Here is a 26,017-nt window from a genome sequence, read left to right on the forward strand (position 1 = left end):
GGTCATTCAAGCAACCATCTACTCGGCCTAGAGAGAAGATAGTCACCGCTCCAATTGGGTATGTGGATGAATCCATATCCTCTCAGAGAAACCCAGGTGCCGGAAATGCACGAAGCAATTGTAGAAAGAAATGTTTGGACAGCCTCACTCTGGAAAAACCTTATCGGTTGCCTTTATTGATAAAAGTATTTAAACACCACACATCACAGAAAAGAGAGGGGCATACAGCTGACGTTTCGCACTACAATCAGTGCTTACTCATAGCTCATCTACTCGGCCTACCATGGGTTCTTGTGGCCTAGCGAGTTCACCCACAGCTACCCCACCGGCCAAGTTCTACATAGACCTCACTTGGCTCGCTACCACGACCACTTCATTCTCCACCTGGCACTATCCAAAACCCAGCGATCAGGCACTGGGGTAGACATCCAACTCTAAAGCAAACAATGTCTGGTGTGCAGTAACCACAATCAAACGCCTTCTGTCACTCCTACCTAAACAGTCAAACTCTTGTCCCCTAATACCTTTCCCGATCAAACCCTTGAGTGCCTGCCAGTTCGTCAAACACGTCAGAATTCATCGGGGCACAACCAACCATAGGAAGTTGATCCAGGGTTCACCCGATCGCCTCTCGGGGGATCAGGAAGGAATTTTCTCCCCTGCTGTAGCAATTGGCCTAGGCTCGGCTGGGGTTTTCGCCTTCCTCTGGATCAACAGGGGGGGGGGGGGGGGGTGAGGTCACTTTGGGTCCTGTCGCCTTCACACTTGCTCACTCACTCTTCCACGCTACCTACACCTCAACCCCAGTCAGTGCTCCAGTCGCTCTTATCGTATTGGAGCGGCCTCGGCCACATCCCGGTGTGGCATCCCAGATCATGACAATTAAGAGACTTGACGGGTGGAAGTCTGCCTGCTTCGCCAAGCACATCCCTCAATCCCCAGGTGGAAATGGCACAAGCGTTCACCAAACTTGCTCAATGAATAAAGCTAAAACCAATAAAACTACACCCCCTACCTGAATGTTTTTGCCCCCTTATCTTGGCATACCGTCCATCAGATCAGGGCACACTTCAGGTCTATTTCATGTGGTAAGTCTTATGTTAAGTCTATCTATCTTGTTCATATCCGTATCGGACATAGGGCTTTGACCATAAGTAATAAGGCCAGTATGCTGGCCTGAATTTATGGGAGGAGCCCGGGGGTATTTAACCAGCCCACTCACCTGTGGTCATTGTTGGTTTCCTGTGAGCGATACCCACCCTCCCATCCCCTTTTTAGGGCATTTCTCAAATTCATTTCTCTCCACAAAATATTCATCTCTAATCTTGGGTATGCCCCCTTATCTTGGCATACCGTCCATCAGATCAGGGCACACTTCAGGTCTATTTCATGTGGTAAGTCTTATGTTAAGTCTATCTATCTTGTTCATATCCGTATCGGACATAGGGCTTTGACCATAAATACATGTTTGGCAGCATTCACAGTTATGGACAGCACCTGTCAGGTACAATAACTAAACATACTGTTTGATTGGTCATCTGAGACCAACTCCAACTCCTCCTTCGTTAGTCAAGTTCTAGTTGCACCTGACTGTCAATTGCTGTAATCATTTTATCAAATGTTCCAAGAGATTCATATATGGTATTCATGGTATTATGTTCCTGAATAATTTTGACAATTGAACAGACTATTGTGCATGTGATGACTTAAACAATAAAAATGACGCTGACACGTTTTGGAGAGAACGACCATAAGACTGAAGAAATGACAATCAGTTTAGATCAACAAGATTTATTCAATTGGAAATTGTGCTAAATGTAGGCTACTTGTACTAAATCATTTGAAACATGTACTGAGACATTTGCAATTTGATGAAATGAATGAGAAATGCCATTCAGTTGTGAACAATTGCGAAGTGGTTTGGAGATTTGTCCATGTTGTTTTGCGAATGTCATTTCTGTTTCAAGAAATGAGCCAAAACAATGGAGAAAAACTGTAAAAGGGGGAAATTATTGTGGAATAGACAACATTAACATAATGTATCGATTCCCTGATTAGATGCGTTAAAATAAAATATAGTATATAGAATGTAGTATATACACTTACTTCATATAGACATGGACAGCACAAAAAGAAAAAAAGGAGAAAAAGAACAATAGTATTCAGTTGGTTTACATATGTTATATTTATTACCTAGAGGATATGTCTGTTTCTTTCCTAAGATATAGACCCACCCAGTGGGGTATTATATCAAATTTAAGGATCGGGATACCCATTTTTTATGTGGTGGTGACATATAGGCTAGTAACAGGCAGGATCGTGGAAAAGGGGCAATATGAAGAGTATAGGAGTCAGAAAGACGTGACCTTGGAGACGCTGTATCAATCGGATGTTGATTATCAAAAGATGTTAAGCAGTCAAAAAGGACTTAAAGCTAAGGGCATCATTAAGGCCGGGAAATTTGTTGGCTTGCAGCCTATGGATCCAGCGTGTTTCGCATTACAACACGCGCTGGTCAAAGTTACCCCCTTTGACCAGCGCGTGTTGCAATGCGAAACACGCTGGATCCATAGGCTGCAAGCCAACAAATTTCCCGGCCTTAATGATGCCCTTAGCTTTAAGTCCTTTTTGACTGCTTAACATCTTTTGATAATCAACATCCGATTGATACAGCGTCTCCAAGGTCACCGTCTTTCTTACGTTTTTCATATCTCATTTCAGACTTATGATACTAGCAATATTCTATTGTCAAAAACTCTCTCTAAAACTCGTCCTGAAGAAGCCGCTAGGCGAAACGCGTATGCGAGACGAAAGATAATATTGCTTGTGAATGTATATCCTGTACTGTTTCACTGTATTTTATTGAAGTTATTGTATGTAATAATTTTTTGTAATTAAATTTATAATTTTTCTAAATCCTCATGTCCCTGTGATTGCCTGAAAAAGTCCGCCCTGTCACTACCTTGTGTAGTACGTTTTTCTTGATTCGTCTTCCAAATCCATCAGAGGGACTCTCTGGACTCGCTCCCTGAAGGGTTTATCCTCCTTCAGTCGAATCCTGTAGGTGGCACTCTTCGCACATCCAACATCAAACTCAGTTTTTGAAAATATTTTCTGCCACCTGTCAAGTTGCGCTTTCGCCCTCTCTTCCCATTCTGGTGGGAGACCGGTGCCATCAGGTTGGTGAACCTTCTTTAGGTCTTCAATCTTCTTTCCCTCCTCCAGGTCAGAGGGGGCGCTGGGGTGGCTTGGTGTACCCGACCCAGTAGCATTCTGGCTGGCACCTCCACAGGGTTGGTAGTAGCATTCCTGATGCTGACGGACACCCTTCCATGATTCCTCTCCAACACCTTCAACAGGATCACCTCAGGTATCACTTCCACTCCTTCCGAGTGTCTGGCAGGGTCAGGCTCGAGGACCAGAAACGGGCCTGGCTGAGACCAGGTAAGCTTTACCGAGGCCTTCAAACAGGTCACTTCTCCTGGTTGTAAGATCTTCGTTGTCTTGTCCAGCCGCCAGATCTTTTCCACTCATTCTTCAGGGGCCTTCTTTGCCATCACTAACTGCTGGTAGACCCTCTGCAACATTGGGTGGACTTTTTGGGATGGGGTCTCTGCCGCTTCAGCCAAAGGGATCAAAATTCTCCTGACCAAGTTGGTGTTTGTCCCTATAATGAGGGAGCTCTTGCAAACCCCTGGTGGCCGAGGGCAGACTACTGCTATGGTGTCGAAGGTCTCTGCTGCGCCTGCAACCGAAGGATCAATGGTCAACCGGATTGGTAAGTACCCGTCGTAGGGGAAACTCTGGAGTTCCAATCCCCCATATTTCCAGCTCTTCCAGTTTCTGTAGGGGCAAGTGAGAGAGGTATCGATCATAAAAGTCTCTATACAGGAGGGTCACTTGAGCTCCGGTATCCAGGAGGGCCTTTGTGTAGATCCCCTCTACTTGGATAGAGACCAATGGGGAAGGCCCCACTAAGTTTTCAGAAAACTTCCGGGGTATAGATTTCCCTTTTTTCTCTGTAACCTGTACCCTCACTCCCTTTTTATTAGGGCTCTTTCTGGCATCCACCCGTCCATGCAGGGGAGGGGTATAAGGTGGCCTTGTATGAGGTTTTCCTTCATTTCATTGCCTCTCTGCTTCCTTTGTTACTTTGGAGTTATCTACAGTAGACGGGCACCCGGTTGACTCCCTCACCGGGGCCCTCTGAAGTTTTCTGCTGGCCTGTATGTCAGTGGACTAGCCTTAGCTGGGCTGGGGCAAACTTCTCTTGTATGTCCTACAGTTGAAACAGAATATGAATTTTTTTGGTCTCCTTGATTGATCACTCGACCTATAGGCTGGTTTCTCCGGTTCTTCCCTTTTGGTTTGGTAAGGAAGAATCTCCGCTTGACTGGTCAACCACCATTTCCATCAGTTGGGACACTTGCGTCCTCTGTGGCCACTACACAAACTCGTGCTGGGGGTTCCGGAGGTTGGTACCTATTCTTTTAATCCAGTATAACCTCCTCCTGTCGGATCATCCGGATCAGGTCAGGGTATTTCAACCTCCCTTGTAGGGTTCGTAACTGAAGAGCAATGGGATCCATGGGCTGGGCTCCCCTTGGGGAAGGCCCCACTAAGTTTTCAGAACTTGTTGAGCTCTGATCTCATCCACATTCCTTGGATCCATTCCCTTCTTCAGGAGGAACTGATGCAGGATTTTATCTAAGCGGCCGACAAATTCAGATAACTTCTCCTTCTTCTTGTTTCTGAAAACAGTGCTCTAATTGATAGTGGAGTTCACTGGCATTTTCAGTCCTTCCAAATACACTCTGCAAAACATCTAGATAATCCTGTGCAGCACAGTCCCTTTTGCTGAGTTTAAGGTTGCGTATGGCCTCTAATGCTGGCCCCCTGAGACTATCCATAATCCTTTGTTTTCTATGCTTCTCGGGAACTTCCCACTCTTCTAGAGCCTGAGTGGCATGGTCCAGACATTCTTCAAATTCATCCTCCGAGGATGGCACTGGTTGTCTCCCTGAGAAGGTTCTGAGCTTCCTGTATCATGTTATCAGGTAATCTGGGCAATCTTTCTTACACTGAGCCACAATTTCTCCCAAAACAGCACAAAATTCTAGGCCAAAGGCTTTTAGTGGTGTGGGGCCAGGCCCCTCTGTCTTTTGTTCTTTAACCCCTTTTGGTGCTGGTGCACTAGAAGAAGTAGGACCGTCTTGTGCTTCTGTAGGATGTATTAGAACAAGCTCCACACGATCTGGAGTGTTTACACTGGCTCCTTTAAAACAGTCTGGGAGTTATTTTTTCCACTCACATAAGGCATAGGTGTGAGGGTTTGTGCCATCTGTCCGCATGTCTACTATCCATAGTTTTCTGCCCACGGATAAAGTTCTCAGGACTGGGAGTAACCTTTCCTCTGTCCAGACTTCTCTCTTAATTTCGACCACTAGGCCATTCTTCAAGGTAACATTTTCTTCTTGGCACCACTTGGATGCGGCAGCGGCATCCATGGCTGGTCTTGGCAAGGGTGAGGTTCAATATAAGGGGAATTTTGATTTTTGAGAAGTAGAATCCCGGACGAGCCCCCACATGTAGCGATACCCCCGCAGGAGCCGCTGGTTATATTTGGGATCTACTCTCACTAATTTATTCACCCCCTTTAAATGACTCGAACACGCCCTTGGCACACCAAGCAAATTGCAAATATATTGCGAATCCCACGTGTAGTTATGGGACCCCAATAATACACAAATAAAATATCTAGAGTGACATGCAGTATTGTTGTTACCTTTCTTTGATTGCAGACTTCAGGAGCAAACACACCTCACAATAAAGGCAGTTAAACCAAGAATAACTTTACTTGGCATGTAAGAAAAAAAAGAACAAACAGTGATTTACACACACAAATATATATTGTAATGTTTGGGGGACCAGCTTGATCGCAGGACACAGGCTTTTTAAATCAAAACTGAGGTTTATTAAACTTAAATGGCTTAGCAGCAGCAAAAACAAAAGAAATAACAGTCTCACCGATTTGTACAGCTCAGAACTGCCATCGCAGTTAAACAGTCCTTGCAGGTAAGTCCTTCAGTAGCAGGCTTTTGGGCAGGACACTGCCAAGTCCTTTCACAGCTATTCGCAGCTTTTCATAGCTTCCACAGCTTTCCTTGTCCACCATTCACCATGCATAGACTCTCCTACAGCCCTCACCTGCAGCTTCCTGTCTGCTTTAAACTACTTCACCTGACAGGTACCCTTCCGTACCCTTAAAGGCACCACAGTCCAAACAGAGGGGAAATATACCGTCCTTCCAGGACCCAGCCACGGCGTCCTGTACATATCCCCCCCCTGTGCCCCAACGCCAAGGAGGTGGGGGCAACAGTGGAGCCCAAACAATGGACTCGGGAGAGGGCATCTGCATTTTGATGCAGTCTCCCGGGCCTATGCTCCACTATAAACTTAAACTCTTGGAGCGCCAGGAACCACCTGGTAATCCTGGCATTAGTCCCTTTACCTTGCCTTAGCCACGTTAAAGGGGCATGATCAGAAATTAACCTAAATTTCCTCCCCAAGAGGTAATATCTGAGGGACTCCAGCGCCCCCTTAATGGCCAGACACTCTCTTTCAATAATAGCGTAGTTTTTCTCCGCTGGTGTCAACTTCCTACTGAGGAAGACTACTGGGTGCTCCTCACCATGAACAACCTGTGATAATACAGCTCCCAATCCTACGGAAGCATCAGTTTGGACAATGAACTCTTCAGAAAAATTGGGCGCTATCAAGACAGGGTGTTGGCACAGTGCTGACTTGAGCTCCAAAAAAGCCTTCTCAGCATCTGCATTTCACTCCACCATGACCGATTTCCGACCCTTAGTCAGATCGGTCAATGGAGCCGCCAATGTGGCAAAGTTGGGTACGAACCTCCTGTAGTATCCCACCATACTGCTTTTTTGTGAGGGGGCGGGGCCAACTCTTTATAGCGTCTACCTTGCTGACCTGAGGTTTCACCACCGCTCTACCCAAGATATAGCCCAGGTATTTCACCTCCTCCATTCCCAAAGCACATTTTTCAGGGTTTATTGTAAACCCCTCCTTCCAGAGAGAGTCCAGTACTGCCTGGACTTTGGGCAAGTGTGACTCCCAGTCTCTGCTAAAAATGACTATGTCGTCCAAGTACACTGAGGCATACTCCCGATGAGGTCGTAAAATCCTATCCATTGCTCGCTGGAACGTGGCTGGAGCAGTTTGCAGTCCAAAAGGCATTCGTTTGTACTGAAAACTCCCCTCTGGGGTAGAAAAAGCAGTGTTCTCTTTAGCAGCCTTAGTTAATGGGATTTGCCAATACCCCTTGGAAAGGTCTAATGTTGTGATATACCTGGCTGGACCTAGTCTCTCAATAAGTTCATCTACCCGGGGCATGGGGTAGGCATCAAACCGTAAAACCTCATTAAGTTTCCGGAAATCATTGCAGAATCACAGAGTCCCGTTGGGTTTTGGTACCAACACAATCGGGCTCGACCACTCACTCTGCGATTCCTCAATGATCCCCAGGTCTAGCATCTTCTTTACTTCCTCTGAAACGGCCTTCCTTTGAGCCTCTGGGATGCGGTAGGGCCTGACAAAAACTTTGACTCCAGGTTCCGTGATAATATTATGCTCGATGATACTAGTTAGCCCCGGCAAGTCTGAAAACTTCTCTTTATTTCTCTGCAAGAACTCCTTTGCCTGCTGACTTTGGTATTTAGATAGGGTATTTGCTACTTGGACACTCTCCACCCCAACCTGAGGCTCAAGTCTTGCAATAGCCAGGGAGGTCACCGGTTCCCTGTCTGTCCAGGGCTTTAACAAGTTGACATGATATATCTGATACGGTTTCCTCTTGCCTGGCTGATGGACTCTATAATTGACCTCTCCCACTTTTTCCACAACTTCAAAGGGTCCTTGCCACCTGGCTAAGAACTTACTTTCCACAGTGGGAATTAGCACCGCTACTCGATCCCCCACTTGGAAGTGCCTTATTTTAGCAGCCCTGTTATAGACCCGTCGTTGAGCCTCCTGGGCCTTTTGCAAATGCTCTTTGACTAGCGGCATCACGGTTTGGATCCTTTCCTGCATTTGGGAGACATATTCCAGGACACTCTTATGCTGAACAGGTTCACTTTCCCATTCCTCTTTAACCACGTCAAGAAGTCCGCGAGGTCTCCGCCCATATACCAACTCAAAGGGCGAAAACCCAGTGGAGGCCTGGGGCACTTCCCGGATAGCAAACAGGAGAGCTGGTAACAGGCAGTCCCAATCTTTCCCATCCCTTTGTACCACTTTCTTGAGCATAGACTTAAAGCGGGGGTTCACCCTATCGACAGGAAAAAAAAAAAAAAAAATTCTTTTACCTTTAAATCAGGCACTGTAGCGCGAGCTACAGTATGCCTGTCCCGAATTTTTTCCCCCCATACTCACCTTGTAGTCGTCCATCGAAGATACCGGGGAATGGGCGTGCCTCTGGAGACGGAGGATGATTGACGGCCGGCTCTGGCGCGTCACGCTTCTCCGGAAATAGCCGAAATAGGCTTGGTCTTCACGACGCGTGCGCATAGCCTGTGCGCACGCGCCGTGAAGAGCCGAGACCTACTCCGGCTGTCTTCGGGGAGAGTGACGTGCCAGGGCCGGCCGTCAATCATCCTCCCTCTCCATAGGCACGCCCATTCCCCGCGGGAGCCGAAATCTACGATGGACGACTACGAGGTGAGTACGGGGTTAAAAAAATCGGGACAGGCATACTGTAGCTCGCGCTACAATGCCTGTCTCGATGCTAACATCATGTGGGTCAGGGTGAACTACCGCTTTAAGGGTCTTATTAAAGCGTTCCACCAACCCGTCCGTTTGGGGATAGTAGACCGATGTGCGTAGCTGTTTAATCCGGAACAGCTTGCACACATCGGCCATAACCCTTGACATAAACGGGGTACCCTGGTCTGTGAGTATTTCCTTGGGGAAACCAGTCCGTGTAAACATCTGGAATAATTCCCGGGCAATGGCCTTTGAGGTGGTATTCCGCAGGGGTAGCACCTCAGGATATCGGGTGGCATAGTCAAGAATCACCAATATGTAGGAGTGACCTCAAAATGACTTTACCAAGGGACCCACTATATCCATGGCTATCCTCTCGAACAGGACCTCAATTATGGGCAGAGGGACCAAAGGGCTTCGAAAATTAGTCACTGGAGCGGTCAACTGACAGGTGGGACAAGAGGTACAGTATCTCTTTACCTCTGCTTTCAGACTGGCCAGTAAAACCGGTCGGTGATCCGTGCCTCCGTTTTTTCAACTCCCAGGTGTCCCCCTAACACATCGTCATGGGCCAGGTCCAGAACCTTTCGTCTATATTGTTGGGGTACCAACAATTGCTCTACCAGATTTTCTCTCTCCTTGGTAACCCGATACAGCAATTCATTATATATTGCAAAGTGTGGCCACCTCTCATTCGCACCTGGCTCTTGGGGAACCCCATTTACTACTACAACTTGTCCCCATGCATGGGCCAAAGTGGGGTCCTGCATCTGAGCAGTCCCAAATGCCCCCTGGGGAACACCCAAATCCGGCAGCGCAGTGGTAGAGGCCACTTCCTCATTCTCTTCCCCCAGCATTACCTGAAGTGGGGAAGGCTCCTCCCCCTTGGGGTTTTGATAGGTCTGTGGACCACATATCTTGACATCCTCAATAGTATCAACACTACTTTCATCACCATTAACCCAATCATTAGCATTTTCCTCATCTGGGTCCACATTAAAGTTTGGCAGTTTAGGGTTATCCCTCTCAGCAGCAGGAACAGGGGAGCTAGTTTCTCCCCAGTCTCTGAACTGTTCTCCTTGTTCCCACAGTTTTGTAAACAATGGACAGTCTCGTCCTATTATAACATCATGCACCAAGTTCTTTACCACCCCCACCTCTTGAGTAACAGTGCCACATGCTGAGGAGATAGACAACGTGATGAGAGGGTACTCTCTAGTGTCCCTGTGAATGCATACCACCCGTGAAGTTTTTCTTACCAGACCGATCTTCCCAATCACTCTAGGATGAACCAGGGTTACCATGCTTCCAGAGTCCAACAAAGCCCGGGCAGGGAGGTGGTTCACTTGGACTTCACACTCAAACTTTTCCTCATCCAGGTCGAGGTGTGTGGTGCACACTTTATGGGCACAAAAAGACCCCCTCCGAAGAACCCCGCATTCCATGGGCTCCTCTTGCAGTGGGCAGTGTGCCCGGGTATGACCCCAGGAATGACATCGCCAACATTGTACATCCCCTCCTCTCCAAACAGGAACAGAACGCTGCAAAGGTACCGGGAGTGTCTCTTGGCCTTCCGGGGTGTTTGTTCCAGGGCTCCTTGCAACATCCTTTTGAAGGGCAGCAGTTAGTCGAACATGCCGTGGCCGACTAGGCCCTATGCGCTTGGTAGGTCCGAGCAGGTCCTCCACCACTGTATATTGTTCCACCATCTCGACAAGGAGGTTTGCTGTTTTGGGGTCTCCATGGCTGACCCACTGTTGAAGGTCATCTGGCAGGGACCTCAGGTATCGGTCCAGCACGACCCGCTCCACGATTTGGGGGCCAGACAACACCTCAGGCTGCAGCCATTTTTTTACTAGCTGCACCAGGTCATGCATTTGAGACCGGGGTGGCCGATCTGGACGATATTTCCATTGGTATACACGTTGGGCCCGAACGGCCGTAATCACCCCCAGACGAGCCAGAATTTTTGCCTTTAGCTTTTGATAGTCTTTAGCATCATCTGGTGGCAGGTCAAAGTAGGCTTTTTGAGGATCTCCAGTGAGAAAAGGAGCAATTAGGCCAGCCCACTGGTCCTGAGATCACCCTTCTCTCTCCGCTGTCCTCTCAAACGTAGCAAGAAATGCCTCTACATCATCGCTCAGGGACAATTTCTGTAGAAAATGGCTTGCCCTCACAGTCACCTGGTTGCCAGGGGCAACAGCCACTTGTTCCCGAACCTGAGACAGCTGCTGCACCGCTTCCTTTAAAGCCATCACTTGAGCCTGCATAACTCCTTGGTGGGCTGCTTGCTGGGCTGCTAACTGGGCCACCAACATGCAAGTATTTTCTTGCTGCAGAGCCAGCGCCTCTTTGTGGTGTTGATTAGCTTCCTCATGGCGAGTCTGCGCTTGCATGTTAGCCAAGGTCAGCTGTTTAATTAGCTCCTCCATTGCTTCAGCTTTCAACGTTTGTGCAGCTTTAACCCAGGACATAAATCCAATGTACTGTCCCTTTAAATGTCAGTTCAACATAAAGTCCAATGCAAAAGGAAAAAAAAAACGTTTTTTTTGTTTTTTTCTCTTCTTATGCCTGTTATTCAGTCCTGCCCGCATTCGAGCACCAGTGTAATGTTTGGGGGACCAGCTTGATCGCAAGACACAGGCTTTTTAAATCAAAACTGAGGTTTATTAAACTTAAATGGCTTAGCAGCAGCAAAAACAAAAGAAATAACAGTCTCACCGATTTGTACAGCTCAGAACTGCTATCGCAGTTAAACAGTCCTTGCAGGTAAGTCCTTCAGTAGCAGGCTTTTGGGCAGGACACTGCCAAGTCCTTTCACAGCTATTCGCAGCTTTTCATAGCTTCCACAGCTTTCCTTGTCCACCATTCACCATGCATAGACTCTCCTACACTCCTTAACCCTCACCTGCAGCTTCCTGTCTGCTTTAAACTACTTCCTTAGACAGGTGTGTTAACCCTTTCCGTACCCTTAAAGGCACCACAGTCCAAACAGAAAATATACCGAAATATACCGTCCTTCCAGGACCCAGCCACGGCGTCCTGTACAATATATATATATATATATATATATATATAATCTCTGTCTCTGCAAAGGGCCCTTTGCGAGAGTCAATAAAACAACAAAAGGAATGTTAACAGTATGAACTCTATAATTAACTTTAAATGATCTATGCTCGCGAGCTCCCCTAGTGGGCAGTCTATTGAAGTGCAATTGTTAGCAAATCTCAATCAGGCCTAGCCTGCTAAAATCCAGAAAGTTCCTTAGCGACAAAGTCTATTTTGTAGGCTTGTTGGTGCACTTTTTAATACATTTGTAATCCACAGGGGTCTCCAAACTCAGTCTAAGGTATGATCAACAGTCAGCATCAGTCAACATGGCCAGCGTGACTTTCAGATATTCCTTAACAGATCAGTAAGCAGAATGTCTTCCTGAGATGTGAGGCACTGTATTGCCGCGTACACACGGTCGTTTTTTGGCTTAAAAAAAAAAGTCATTTTTTTCCAACTTCATCATTAAAAACGATGTTGCCCACACACCATCGTTTTTGAAAAATGATGAACGAAGAGCAGGGACGTACTGTGCTGTTCTCCTTATAGTTATTTGTACATTGCATTCTTAATTTTTATTTCTCCATGTTTGTTTTCATGCATTTCTTTCACTGCTGCCATCTGCTGGCCAGAATTTGCATGCCACACACGTCTCTGTTTTGGTTAGTAAAGTTTTTTGCATTCGGAGGCGTGGACTCTTGCTGGGCAGGTCTCTTCACTGGGAGCAGCCATTTTCAGTTTTTCTCCTCATGGCTGTGTGACTAGACACTCCACATTTTTTGGGCTCGAGAAGGCATCAGTTTTTGACCACGCAGAAGTCACGCAGAAGTCACGCAGAAGTCAGCAGTAGTTAGCAGCAGCTCAGCAGCTGGCCTCAGGACATATTCTAACAAGTCAGCATTGATACCACTACTACAGAACAGTATTGTATCACCGTTTTGTTGTCTTATCTGGATTGAATAAACCCACGCTGATTTCATCTTCATGTCTGAGTCTGGATCCATCTAACCTGAACATCTGCCGGTCCTGTCTGCCCCACTGCTTGGATACGAAGGTAAGGAGTTGTGAAGGAATGCAATGAGCATAATGATAAATTAGAAAATGTCTATTCTCTATGCATCTTTAATATAAAGTCTATATTGCTTTTCCATGTATACCACTGCTGCAACCCTCCCTCACTCAAATCCGCTCCTCATAGTATCCCTCCCAAACATGGCGCATACGCTCCACTCCCACATAGTTTTAGGAATGCGGAGGTGAAGACACGTCAGAGGGCCGGCTAAGATCAACACCCCATCTTGTACCTTGACCAATTAGATGCGCTTTCTAGCTTCACATTAACATAATAATGACGTATCATACTGTAATAGTGCTTTGTCTTGTCTGTAATAAACACAGATGATGGTATGCTTCTACTGAGACGGAGTGTCAGTGACTCATTCCTAGCCATGCATGGTTATCTGAAATATGTGTTTTGGAACAGCAGTAGAAAACCGTGTTGACCCCTTTGAGGTCAAGAGATCCATCATAGATGTCGCCCAACGTATAGGGGCTCCAGGCTTTTGACTAAATGAAGACCGCAATCTAAGGGTTAAGCTGCCGATCGGGACAGACGAATACAGGGATTGATCACCCCACCTCTGTGGTGAGTATCTACATATTATGTATTTACCACTATACAGAAATTCAATCTGTCTAGATTGGCAATTAGTCCTGTGTCGGCTTCCTAAAGTCAACACTAGAGGCAGGTAATTTTTATATCTCGCCTGGGGCTGTTTTAACTACTTGCCGTCGCCGCACCGTCATTTTACGTCCACAAGGTGGCTCTCCTAGGCGAGACCACGTAAATGGACGTCCTACCCTTTAGCCGCCACTAGGGGCGCACGCGCGCCGCCGGAGGCGCGCGCGCGCGCCCCCCGCTCGCCCCCGACTCCCGTGCGTGTGCCCGGCGGGCGCGATCGCCGCCGGGCACACGCGATCGCTCGGTACAGAGCGGGGAACGGGAGCTGTGTGTGTAAACACACAGCTCTCGTTCCTGTCAGCAGGGGAAATGCTGATTTTCTGTTCATACAATGTATGAACAGAAAATCAGTGTTTCCCCAAGTGAGGCCACCCCCCCCCCCACAGTAAGAACACACCCAGGCATACTTAACCCCTTCCCCGCCCCCTAGTGTTAACCCCTTCACTGCCAGTGGCATTTTTATAGTAATCTAATGCATTTTTATAGCACTGATCGCTATAAAAATGCCAATGGTCCCAAAAATGTGTCAAAAATGTCCGAAGTGTCCGCCATAATGTCGCAATACCGAAAAAAAAATCGCTGATCGCCGCCATTACTAGTAAAAAAAATATTAATAAAAATGCCATAAAAATACCCCCTATTTTGTAAACGCTATAACTTTTGCGCAAACCAATCAATAAACGCTTATTGCGATTTTTTTTACGAAAAATATGTAGAAGAATACGTATCGGCCTAAACTGAGGAAAAAAAATGTTTTTTTATATATTTTTGGGGGATATTTATTACAGCAAAAAGTAAAAAATATTCATTTTTTTCAAAATTGTCGTTCTATTTTTGTTTATAGCGCAAAAAAAAAAAAACGCAGAGGTGATCAAATACCACCAAAAGAAAGCTCTATTTGTGGGAAAAAAAGGACGCCAATTTTGTTTGGGAGCCACGTCGCACGACCGCGCAATTGTCTGTTAAAGCGACGCAGTCCCGAATCGCAAAAAGTACTCTGGTCTTTGGGCAGCAATATGGTCCGGGGGGTAAGTGGTTAACGAACCTGCTATCGGATTTCTACTGCAGTGTTTCTCAACTCCAGTCCTCGGGGCGCACCAACAGGTCTTGTTTTCAGGCTTTCCATTATTGTGCACAGGCGATTTTATCAGTTTCACTGCCTTAGTAATTACCACAGCAGTTTGATCTGAGGGAAATCCTGAAAACATGACCTGTTGGTGCGCCCCGAGGACTGGAGTTGAGAAACACTGTTCTACTGTCTGTGTTTTTGTATTGTTCCTGTGTTTGCTGTCCTTTAAATTTGCAAAGTCAGCAAGTTGAAAGTTGTTGCAATGAATTACTCTGACCCTTTTGCCCTTGGGAAGACGAGTAGGTTGTCCGGATGACGGATGGGAAACTTTGCAACAAAAATGTCTTTTTAAGACGGGTGTCTCAGGGTTAATGGTTAACCCATGAGGGTGAATCTCAGCTGTTGATGTTTTTGCAATTTGGCAGGACGGCATTCGTTCTCGTTGTGTGTTTGTGTGTTCTGAGATTATTTCCTCCAGGCAGAGTAAGGGGGGGAGGATAAATTCCTGTGTAATAGAGCCAGATACTTCTGAATATCTAAGAAATGTTTAATTATGTGGAAACGTGAAATCCTAGTTAAAATAGTTAGTTTTTGTTATGTAACTTTTGGATTCATTTTAAACAAAGAAAGAAAAGGTAGCCATGATTATTTAAATGTTTTCAAGAAACATGAAAGTGGAGAAAGGCACGTTTATTTATAAGAGGAAATGGTTTAAAGAATTTGGAAGTGTAATGCAAGTATACAGAAGGTTAAAGCAAGTAGAGAGATTGTAGGTAGAACAGAAGTCGAGCATTAGTCGTTGTAATGAAAGTTTGTGAATTGGAAGACTGCCAGGCTGAAGATAAAGAAATTCTATGTGATAAAAAGTTTACTGCAAGTTTCTGAATGTTTGCTTTGTAGAAGAAGAAAGATGGCGATTGTTTTTTTCTTTTTGTATATGCTTATCACAAGACTGACCACCTCCCCCCCCTTTGGAATGTGGGGGGAAGAACAGGGAAAACTCGGCCCTCCACCTAACGCCCACATCCTTCCCACTACCCAAGCCCAGCCCAGTGCACTTCCTCCCGGCAGCCATCTTAGTGCACTTCCTCCCGGCAGCCATCTTAGTGCACCCACATCATCATTTCCTGCCCAGTCCAGTGCACTTCCTGCAGGTGGCCATCTTGGTACACCCAGAAGGCCTAACCAATGCATATACCCAGTTCTCCCTGTTTTAAACCAGTATGGCTCCTACCACACTCCTGTCTTCTCCAATACAGAAGTGTCACCTTCACAAGCCGGATATATTAAATGATGGAGAAGCGTAGAGTGGGAAGATCAACAACAGGCAGCGAGGCCATCCGCGGATTTAACCCCCAATCCAGCTCCAGACTCACAATTCAGAGAGAATATTAAATGTATGCTGCCAACCGTAAAGAACAATGCCCCCTTGTCAGCCCCCGCCCCAACACCAGTCTCGGTTGCCAGAAGGGGCACCTGTGATATATGTCGCTTTTACCCCAACACAAGCAGCGGCCCTAGTGACAAGTCCACCTGACCTGGAGAAACATGCCCTTCTACTGCAGGATGGTGCAAATACAAGAAACGTATTCAGCTGCTTGGAGAGATTTGATCAGTGTATGCCAAATTAAAGCAGGACATGTTTTTGTGGCCGGTCATGCAAGCGGCCTTCAATGATGCCCGCCTGAAAAGTGCCACTTCCTGTTCCTCAGGTGTGGAGTTCTGTGCCCAACTCCACGAATGGGAAAAGGAGAAATTGACGGATCAGACCACCACCATCCAAGATATTACCCAAGATGAAGATGAAGTCTGTGGAGAAGTATGATGCCAGACTCGTACAAGCCTTTGATGATGTGGGCTTCTCTCGCCATGAAAGGGCACACACACACACACACACACACACGTCATCAACTGTTTTTGTCTCAGGGTGCAGAGAGGATACCAGAAAAGGCCTGATGGTGACTCGCCCCGAATACTGCTCTATGTGGATGTCCAAACTACTATTGGTGGCCAGAGGTATAGAAAATCAACGCCCCTCATGGTGGCCCATGATTAAGAGGATGTAGAGCCCCAAGACATCCCAGACAAGACTGACCCCCGTGAAGGACATTGCGGACATCAGCAACCACCACCACGCCCCAACTCTCACTAGGGACTGGGCAAACCTGTGTCACCCCTTATGACAGAGTCCTCTACCTGTCCCATGAATTTGCTCGGAGCTGATATGCTGTCCAGACTACAGGCCTCAATCATTTCACGCCTGAAGGAGGAGTGCAGCTACATACTCCCTTATCCACAGAAGACTCATCTGCCTTGTGTTTTCTGCCTCGCATGATGATACTTCATGAAGCAATACATCTAAGTACAATACCACAAGACGTACTTGACAGAATCCCTAGGTGCCTATGGTCCACGGGACCGAGAGACATTGGTCATTTGAAAGTGCCACCAGTTTTGGTCAAGCTCATTGCCCCGGAAACCACAATACCCCTTGAAGCCAGCTCAATCCACAGCCATCTCAAAACAGGTCGAGACACTTGTGTCCAATGGAGCTCTGATACCCTGTACTTCTGAATGCAATACACCCTTGTTCCCAGTGAAGAAACGGACCCCAAGAGGAGAACCAGAGAAATACAGAATGATCCAAGACCTCCGAGCAGTTAATGAAGCCACAGTGTTGAACACCCCAATTGTGCCAAATCTCCAAGCCAGTTTGCCAAAGCTATAACTTTAATACTTGATACATGGCAAAAAGAACACCCTACAGTGACTCTTCTCATATATGTGGACAACCTTCTTCTCTGCACAGATGGCCAACCCACTGCAGAAGAAAATCTACTATGCTACCTTGCGGAACGAGGCTGTAAGGCCTCCAAAGCCAAAATACAGTGGTGTTCCAAGACATATCACATCGGACCGAGTGGCTGCTATCCAGGACATTCCCCAACCACAAGCCACTAAACAATGCATGCTTTTCTTGGGCTCATATCTTACTGCAGGGCGTGGATCCCTGATGCATCGATCCTCATGCAATCACTCTATGATGCTCTCAAGTCTGTGCCGTCTAACCTGTCAAACAAAGCCCTGGACAATTTCTTTCTTCTGAAGCAAGCAATATCTACAGCTCCTGCTTTGGGCCTCCCAGATTATGGAATACCCTTTAAGCTGTTTGTGTCGGAAAGACAAGGCCACGCAACAGGGTTCCTAGCTCAACAAAATGGAGGCCGTACTAGACCCATTGGGTACTATTCATGTCGCTTAGACCCCGTGGCTAGGGGTGGCCCTTCCTGCTTAACAGCTGTCTTTGCTGCCCAAGCACTACTGGACAAAACTTCATACCTAGTTTTAACACACCCCCTGCTTCTTCTGGCACAGCGTGTCATTGCTGCCATCTTGAATCAGGTGCAACCCCTACACCTGTACACTGCTGACATCTTCGGCTGCAAATCTCCTCCTCCTTCCAGAAAATTTAACCCTCTGAAGATGTCTCACTCTCAACCCGGCCACCCTTCTGCTGTTTTTCGAGGGGGGAAAGATGGAAAAGATGAAGAAGGGATCGGAGAAGGTGAAGAAAAAGACCCCTGTACTGTTCAGTGAGTGAAACTCCTCTGGAAAACCCTGACTACATACTTTTTGTGGATGGCTCCAGATATGCGGACGAAGGAGGCAAGTACCACACAGGTTATGCTGTGACCTCAGAATTTGAAATTCTACAATCAGGAGCATTACCTCCAACTGTATCTGCTCAGGAAGCGGAGCTCCATGCCCTCACTACAGTGTGTCAGAAGGTAAAAGAGCCAACATTTTCACAGACTCAGGGTGTGCCCTGCGAGTGACCCATGACTTCAGTATCATCTGGAGGGCTACAGGATTTCTGACAGCGGCCGGAACACTGGTGAAACACAGCCCAGCCATCAAGGAGTTAATCAATGCACTACTCCTGCCTGACCAAGTGGCTGTCTTGAAGGTTAAAGAACATGGCAAACTGAATTCTCAAGAAGCCAGAGGGAACCACCTAGCGGATATAGCTGCCAAACAAGCAGCGAAAGACCAACGAAAAACGGCTGAAGTGGCCGAAGAGAAGAGTGAATCTTTAGCGCAGATGCCTTTGGAAGTCCGTGTGCCATCTGACAGGCTATACCTAGCCTCTATGCAAAATGCAGCTCACACAGAAGAACATTTGGAATGGATCAATAAAGGAGCAGAATATGATGGACATGTCCTCTGGTTAGCTAGAAGCCTACGCTGTAACAAACATGACAGCCAAGACCACGGCTAGGAAACTACTGAGTGAGCTAGTATGTAGATGTGGGGTTCCAGAGGTGATAGTGAGCGATCAGGGCCCAGCCTTTACAGCAACACTTACAAAAGAGATTTGGGCAGCACTGGGAGTTCAGTTAGCTCCACACCCCCCATACCACCCTCAAAGTAGCGGGAAGGTAGAAAGGATGAATGGGACTCTAGAGGACAGGATGTTAAAGATGGCCCAAGAGACTAACATGAGTTGGCCAGACAGTTTGCCCATTGCCCTGTTTAGTGTCAGACACACCCCCCAGGGAAACATGCTCTGTCCCCTTATGAAATTCTTTTTGGTTCAGCCCCCAGACTTGGCTTCCCACAGTAGTTGCAGTTACAATCTGATGTGTTTTGCTATGTCACACATTTGTTTCATTAACTAATATCCATTCTCGAGTGTTTTCTCCCATTCCAGATCCTGAATTAGATACAGGAACATACCAACTACTGCCTGGAGATTGGGTGCTAGTAAAGAAGTTTGTGAGGATCTCTTGAGCCAGGATATGATGGTTTGTTCCAAGTTTTGCTGACCACAGCCACCTCAGTCAAACTGGCTGTGAAGAACATCTGGTTACACACTTCCCACTGCAAGAAAGCTCCACCCCTAAGGGAAAGATCCCGCCCACTTAGTGCTGACTATACTGCATATGCTTTTTTCTGTTTGGTCCAAGGGGGGGCTCAGCAGGTAGCCATTACACAAAATGACAAGTTATTCACCACATTCTAGTATAACTCTTCAAACACACGTGTGGCCACCTTTATCTTTGATTACTGTAACATAGTCTCCTGTCCTCCAGTTCCCTGGCAATGTAACTTATACCGTGACACACCCAGTCACAGGAGGAAGCGAGCAGCTCCCTCCGGAAGCTTTGACCCTCATGTGTACATAGATGACATAAGGGTCTCAAGGGGGGTTCCTGATCAATTCAAAGCCAGGGACCAGGTAAATGCTGTATTTTGCCCTTTGTAAAGAAGTTAATGAGCAAGGCTGCAGATAACAGAACACCTACATTTCTCCACCAAGAAGAAGAGGATCCCCTTATGAAGGAAGAGGACAAACCTTTTACTCCTTTACAGCCTTTACAGTCACTCCCAGTCCATAATTGCTCAGTCCTATAGTGATTTAGGGAAAGGATATGGAACCCAGTGGTGCGACCTGGGTACAGCTGCAGCGAACATCCTCACCACTAGAGGCTCTGGAGAAAACCTGCTGGACCTTAGACTCCGTGCCCTGGGGAATTTTGGGTCCTTTAGTTTGAGGGACAGATAGAAAATAGCCATTTTAGGGGGGTCTGTGAAGGAATGCAATGAGCATAATGATAAATTAGAAAATGTCTATTCTCTATGCATCTTTAATATAAAGTCTATATTGCTTTTCCATGTATACCACTGCTGCAACCCTCCCTCACTCAAATCCGCTCCTCATAGTATCCCTCCCAAACATGGCGCATACGCTCCACTCCCACATAGTTTTAGGAATGCGGAGGTGAAGACACGTCAGAGGGCCGGCTAAGATCAACACCCCATCTTGTACCTTGACCAATTAGATGCGCTTTCTAGCTTCACATTAACATAATAATGACGTATCATACTGTAATAGTGCTTTGTCTTGTCTGTAATAAACACAGATGATGGTATGCTTCTACTGAGACGGAGTGTCAGTGACTCATTCCTAGCCATGCATGGTTATCTGAAATATGTGTTTTGGAACAGCAGTAGAAAACCGTGTTGACCCCTTTGAGGTCAAGAGATCCATCATAGAGTCACACAGCTATTATCAGTTATACCTTCATTCGCCTTCATGTGGGAACAGAACAGTCAAAAACTGCCTTAATGTCCACACCCCAGTCACAGATTCCCTCAGAGTTACCACACTAAGGAATCTCCCTTGTAACAGGCCCATCTGCAGCGAATCTGCCCGGCTACAGTGCATGTTCCACAAGTCTCAGGGCAAGCACCGCATGTCCACAGTATCTTTACTGTTGCCTGAAAGCCCTCCACAACTCATCAAGCTGTTTTATATAACCCATATCAACCTTTGCGCGCATAGCAGAACTGTTAATGCACACGGGGTCCCTCTCTAACCTAAACCCCCGCAAATCACTTAAAACACCTGAGGAACCTTGCCAGAGTGCCCCAGCCAAGGCGCACTGCAATTTTCAGCCCCCAATTCAAAAGTTTATTTTCTTAAAGAGACAGCGCACCTTAAATCAAAATGGACAAAAAGGACCTTGCACAGTTCCCCAGTGATAAAACAGAGCTAATGCAGCCTGATACTGATCACCAAGAAGTACAGGAAGCAGAACCCACACTTCCAGCAGACCAAGTCGTGCGACCAAGACGCTCCCTCAAACCGACAATAAAGGTCAGGGAAAACTATCAAACCACAAAAGATGAGCTATGCGATAACCTGGAAGAGCTATGGGAGCGAGTTTCCTCCCTCATGTCAGGACTTAAATCCTCTGGTGATACCTCAAGCTTACAAGTTGGCATCAGGCGGCTGAACACAGCTCATGAAGGATACAAGAGACTGTTCACAAGGTATATAACCTTTCTAAAAAACGTTAATAATGATGAAGCCCTTTCAGAACTGAGCAAGGCAGAATCTATAGACATTCAAAGAGATACCATGGTGCTGCTTGCTAAAGATAAAGCGGAACTCCGCATCTCCCATTTGCAGGAAACTAGATCACACAGATCAAATTCATCCAAACATTCCTCTCGGTCATACAGATCATCGTGCTCAAGAAGCTCAACCCTAAGCGACAGACTACTAGAGGCCCGCATAAATGCAGAGCAATCCAAAGCCAGACGTTCCTTCACTGAAAAAGAAGCTCTGGCAAAAGCAGAAGCACAGGCCAAGAGGGCAGACGCAGAAGCAGAGGCCAAGAGGGCAGACGCAGAAGCAGAGGGCAGAAGCAGAGGCCAAGAGGGCAGAGGCCAAGAGGGCAGACTCAGAAGCAGAGGCCAATGCGACAAGCCAGAACCGCAGGGGAACACGTGAGGTGCACGGTGGGCCGATGAGAGACAGCAATAATACAGTTCATCGGTTTACTCACGGTTAGCAGAAAGCCTCCCTGGGCCGGTCGCACAGTGAAAGGGAAGATAGCACGAAATCCTCCGGGGCACGCTCTGCGATAGGGAAACGCCAGCCAAGATGGTGGTTGAGGTGCCCGTGATGACAGGGGTGTTTAGAGTGCTTGTGGCGGCTGGGTCCCTTGATGAATTTGTCGTGACGCCAGTACCGTTAATGGTGGTACAACCAGTTGTAGTAGCAATGTTGAAGAATGAGGTAGACAGTGGTAGAATACAACTCGCAAACTTTTACTGTGTCTGGTTTTGGTTGCAGTACAAACATCCAGTTAGAATACAGTCTCTGGGTAAATAGAGGAATTCTGCTGATCCACTGCTAATAGGCTTGAGTAGGCCTGGACTCAGGCTGTGGTTCAGTATAATGCTTACTTGTGTCTGGTCCCTTTTGAATCCAGTGACATGGGTGAGGTTGCCGGAGGCTAATAAATCCTTCACCTTTATACTCAAAGGTCTTTGCTGCCGATTACTGGCTTTTATCCTTTGATTTTAGCAGTTTAAATGTGTCCCTTCTCTGGACTGACCTTCACATTCTCCTTTCTCTCTCCACACTGCTTCCTGTACTGACCAACTGACCACAGATAAGCCTGAGCTGGGATAGATTTCCCAGAGTGGTGCTATCCCCATCTTGTGGTGGGAAGTATGAAGCACACCTGACCAGCCTATGAACAGGGATATCACAGGTATACAATGCAAAATGACATGCAATATAGCAATGACAAAGAAGTAATACTTTTGCAGATCCCACATGTCCTGAGTGGGACGCTGCACCAAGAGGGCAGAAGCAGAGGCCAAGAGGGCAGACGCAGAAGCAGAGGCTCGAATAAAGATTCTTGAATCAGAGATGGAAGAGGAAGTTGCATTAGCTAAAGTAAGACTACTTGAGCAAGCATTAAGCCAAGGTCTTGATCCAGTCTGCTCGCTACCACAGGAGGTAGAAGATTCAGCTTACCGCACCAGCGACTATGTGCTGAAACAATTATCTGCATCACCCCCAGTATGCAGTACCATCCAAGCTGACAACGCCGAAACCTCAAAGTCATCTCCACCTACAGTGCCAGTGTCACTTACAGCACCCGAGAAATCTGATGGTGTTCACCCAGATGTGCCTTCTCAAGGACAGTTATTACGAAACTACAAAAAGGGCCATCAGGCGTCTCCTGGCCTACCTCCACAGCTCAAGCAGCAGTCCTCACGATCTACAGAGACTAGATCACAGCTCAACCCTGCAGCAGCATCATTCTACCTGGATGCATCTCACCCTTTCACGCCGCAAAGCCTACACGCCCCGGCGGCACCACAGGTTGTCGTGGCAACAAGCAGTGAGAAATCAGATATGTCTGAGTTGGCCAGGATTATGGCGAGCAGAGAGCTAATTAACACAAGTCTCTCAAAATTTGATGACCGTGCAGAGAGCTACAGAGCTTGGAAGGCAACTTTCAAGGCCACCATTGCCAACCTCAAACTAGACGCAGAGAAGGAGCTCAACCTCCTGATCACATGGCTGGGCCCAAGCTCCACAAATCGCATCAAGAGCCTCAGAACTGTATGTGGGACAAGCAGAAGCAGGTCTCGCTGCTGCCTGGCAGAGACTCGAACGTACCTTTGGCAGTGCAGAAGCTATAGAGAAGGCCCTATTTAAGAGATTGCAGAACATTCCAAAGATCAATCTTAAGGACGTCCATAAGCTTCAGGATTTGAGTGACCTGCTCATGGAACTAGAGCTTGCCAAAAGAGACCCTCGTCTGACCGGGCTATGCTACCTGGATACAGCCCATGGAGTGAACCCAATTGTTGTGAAACTACCATACAGTCTGCAAGAAAAGTGGGCGGCATCAGTCTCAAGGTACAAAAGGGGGCATGACGTCACCTTTCCCCCATTTATTCATTTCTGCAGATTCATTGATGAACAGTCCCAGATGAGGAATGACCCCAGCCTCGATTTCCTGGAGTTCAACACTACAGCTCCAGCGACACCATCACCAAGGTATGAAAGTGTCATGCATAAACACAGAGACTTTAAGAGCAGCGTGAGTGTTAGAAAGACTAACCTACCATCTTATGCAGCACCCACGGGTAAACAGTACAATACCTCATCAGGAGACAAGTCCTTCAATCGTGAATGTCCCATTCATAAAAAAACACACTCACTGAACAAATGCAGAGGGTTTAGATCCAAACCCATACAGGAGCGCAAGAAGGTCCTCAGCAAGCTTGGGGTATGTTTCAGATGCTGCGCTTCATTGGAGCACATGGCTAAGGACTGTAGATCCATCGTCAAGTGTGAGGAGTGTCATAGTGAAAGACATGCCTCGGCTATGCACCCAGTTCCACTGCCCAGAGACTCACCAGCTGTCGTCACCACCAGTCCCGCTCCAAGTCATGGCGGGGAGCCCCAGAACCACGCTAACGCAGCCGCCGCTGTTTCCTGCTCATGTTTGGAAGTATGTGGCGAGGGCCAGGGTGAGAAATGTTGTGCCCGAATATGCCTAATCAAGGTCTATCCAGAGGGACTACCAGAAAAGGCAGTAAAAATGTATGCCATCATCGATGACCAAAGCAACCGGTCCCTAGCAGGACCTAAATTCTTTGAAGCCTTTGGGATAAAGGGACCATCAGAACCCTACATCTTAAACACCTGCTCAGGCCGCATAGAGACTAGCGACAGGAGGGCGCAAGGATTCATTGCTTCCCCCATCAGTGGGAATACAGAAATACCCCTACCAACACTGATTGAATGCGATCAAATACCCAACCATAGGGATGAGATTCCTACCCCAGAATCTGCGTTTCACCAACCGCACCTAAGGCACCTAGCCAACGTTATCCCACCTATGGACAACAATGCTGAGATTCTACTCCTGCTTGGCAGAGACAATCTAAGGGTGCACAAGGTGCGCCAACAGTGTAATGGTCCGGACTACGCACCATATGCCCAGAGGCTGGACCTGGGATGGGTAGTCATAGGAAATGTATGCCTGGATCAACCAGAAATCGACTCCTTCAAAACGTGCGTGGAGACGGACGCACAACTTGTATTAAGCCGTGTCCTCATCACTATGAAGTGAAAGAGAAGTCTCCAGACCTCGTACAACCACCTGACATCATTTCTCCCCTCTTTGCTGACGACTTGGGGAGATCAGTCTTTCGCACAACCAAGGATGATGATAAGGTAGCCTTATCAGTAGAAGACAGAGAGTTCATTAAGATAATGGACAGTGAGTTCTTTAAAGATGAAACCAATCACTGGGTTTCTCCATTACCCTTCCGAACCACCAGGGTAAGGCTCCCGGACAATCGGGAGCAAGCGCGATCCAGATTTAACTCTCTTCAGCGTACCATGAACAGCAAGCCTGAGATGAGAGAACACATTGTCGCCTTTTATGGACAAAATATTCCGTAACAACCACGCAGAACCAGCTCCACCCCTAAGAAAGAGCGAAGAGTGCTGGTACCTGCCTTCATTCGGAGTGTATCATCCACGGAAACCTAATCAAATTAGGGTCGTTTTCGATTCAAGCGCCAAACATCAAGGCGTATCCCTTAATGATGTCCTTCTCACAGGTCCTAATCTGACGAATAACCTAGTGGGAGTGCTGATGAGGTTCAGGAAGGAGCTTGTCGCCATCACCGCTGACATCGAACAGATGTTCCAGTGTTTCGTAGTCAGAGAGGACCACCGGGATTTCCTCAGGTTTCTGTGGCACAAAAACGACACTAACGCAGAAGTGGTGGAGTACCGAATGAGGGTACACGTATTTGGAAATAGCCCTTCACCTGCCGTAGCAACGTACGGCCTTCAGAGAACTGCGTTAGAGGGAGAATCAAAGTACGGTACAGACGCCAGAGACTTTGTAGAGAAAGACTTTTACGTAGACGATGGACTCAAATCACTACCAACTGAGGAAGCGGCTATCGATCTGCTCAAAAGAACTCAAAGCATGCTGTACCAAGCTAAACTTAGACTACACAAAATTGCTTCAAAC

General features: G+C 47.1%; 1 protein-coding gene across 1 annotated transcript in view; it reads right to left on the minus strand.

Annotated features, from left to right (window-relative positions):
- The window catches only part of MSANTD3 (Myb/SANT DNA binding domain containing 3), a 1,065,404-nt gene that overhangs the window by 251,603 nt on the left and 787,784 nt on the right, over positions 1–26,017 (minus strand). The gene's annotated exons all lie outside the window — the stretch shown is intronic.

The sequence above is a fragment of the Rana temporaria genome, chromosome 5 (genome assembly GCF_905171775.1).
Source record: "Rana temporaria chromosome 5, aRanTem1.1, whole genome shotgun sequence".
In the NCBI taxonomy this organism is placed as follows: domain Eukaryota; kingdom Metazoa; phylum Chordata; class Amphibia; order Anura; family Ranidae; genus Rana; species Rana temporaria.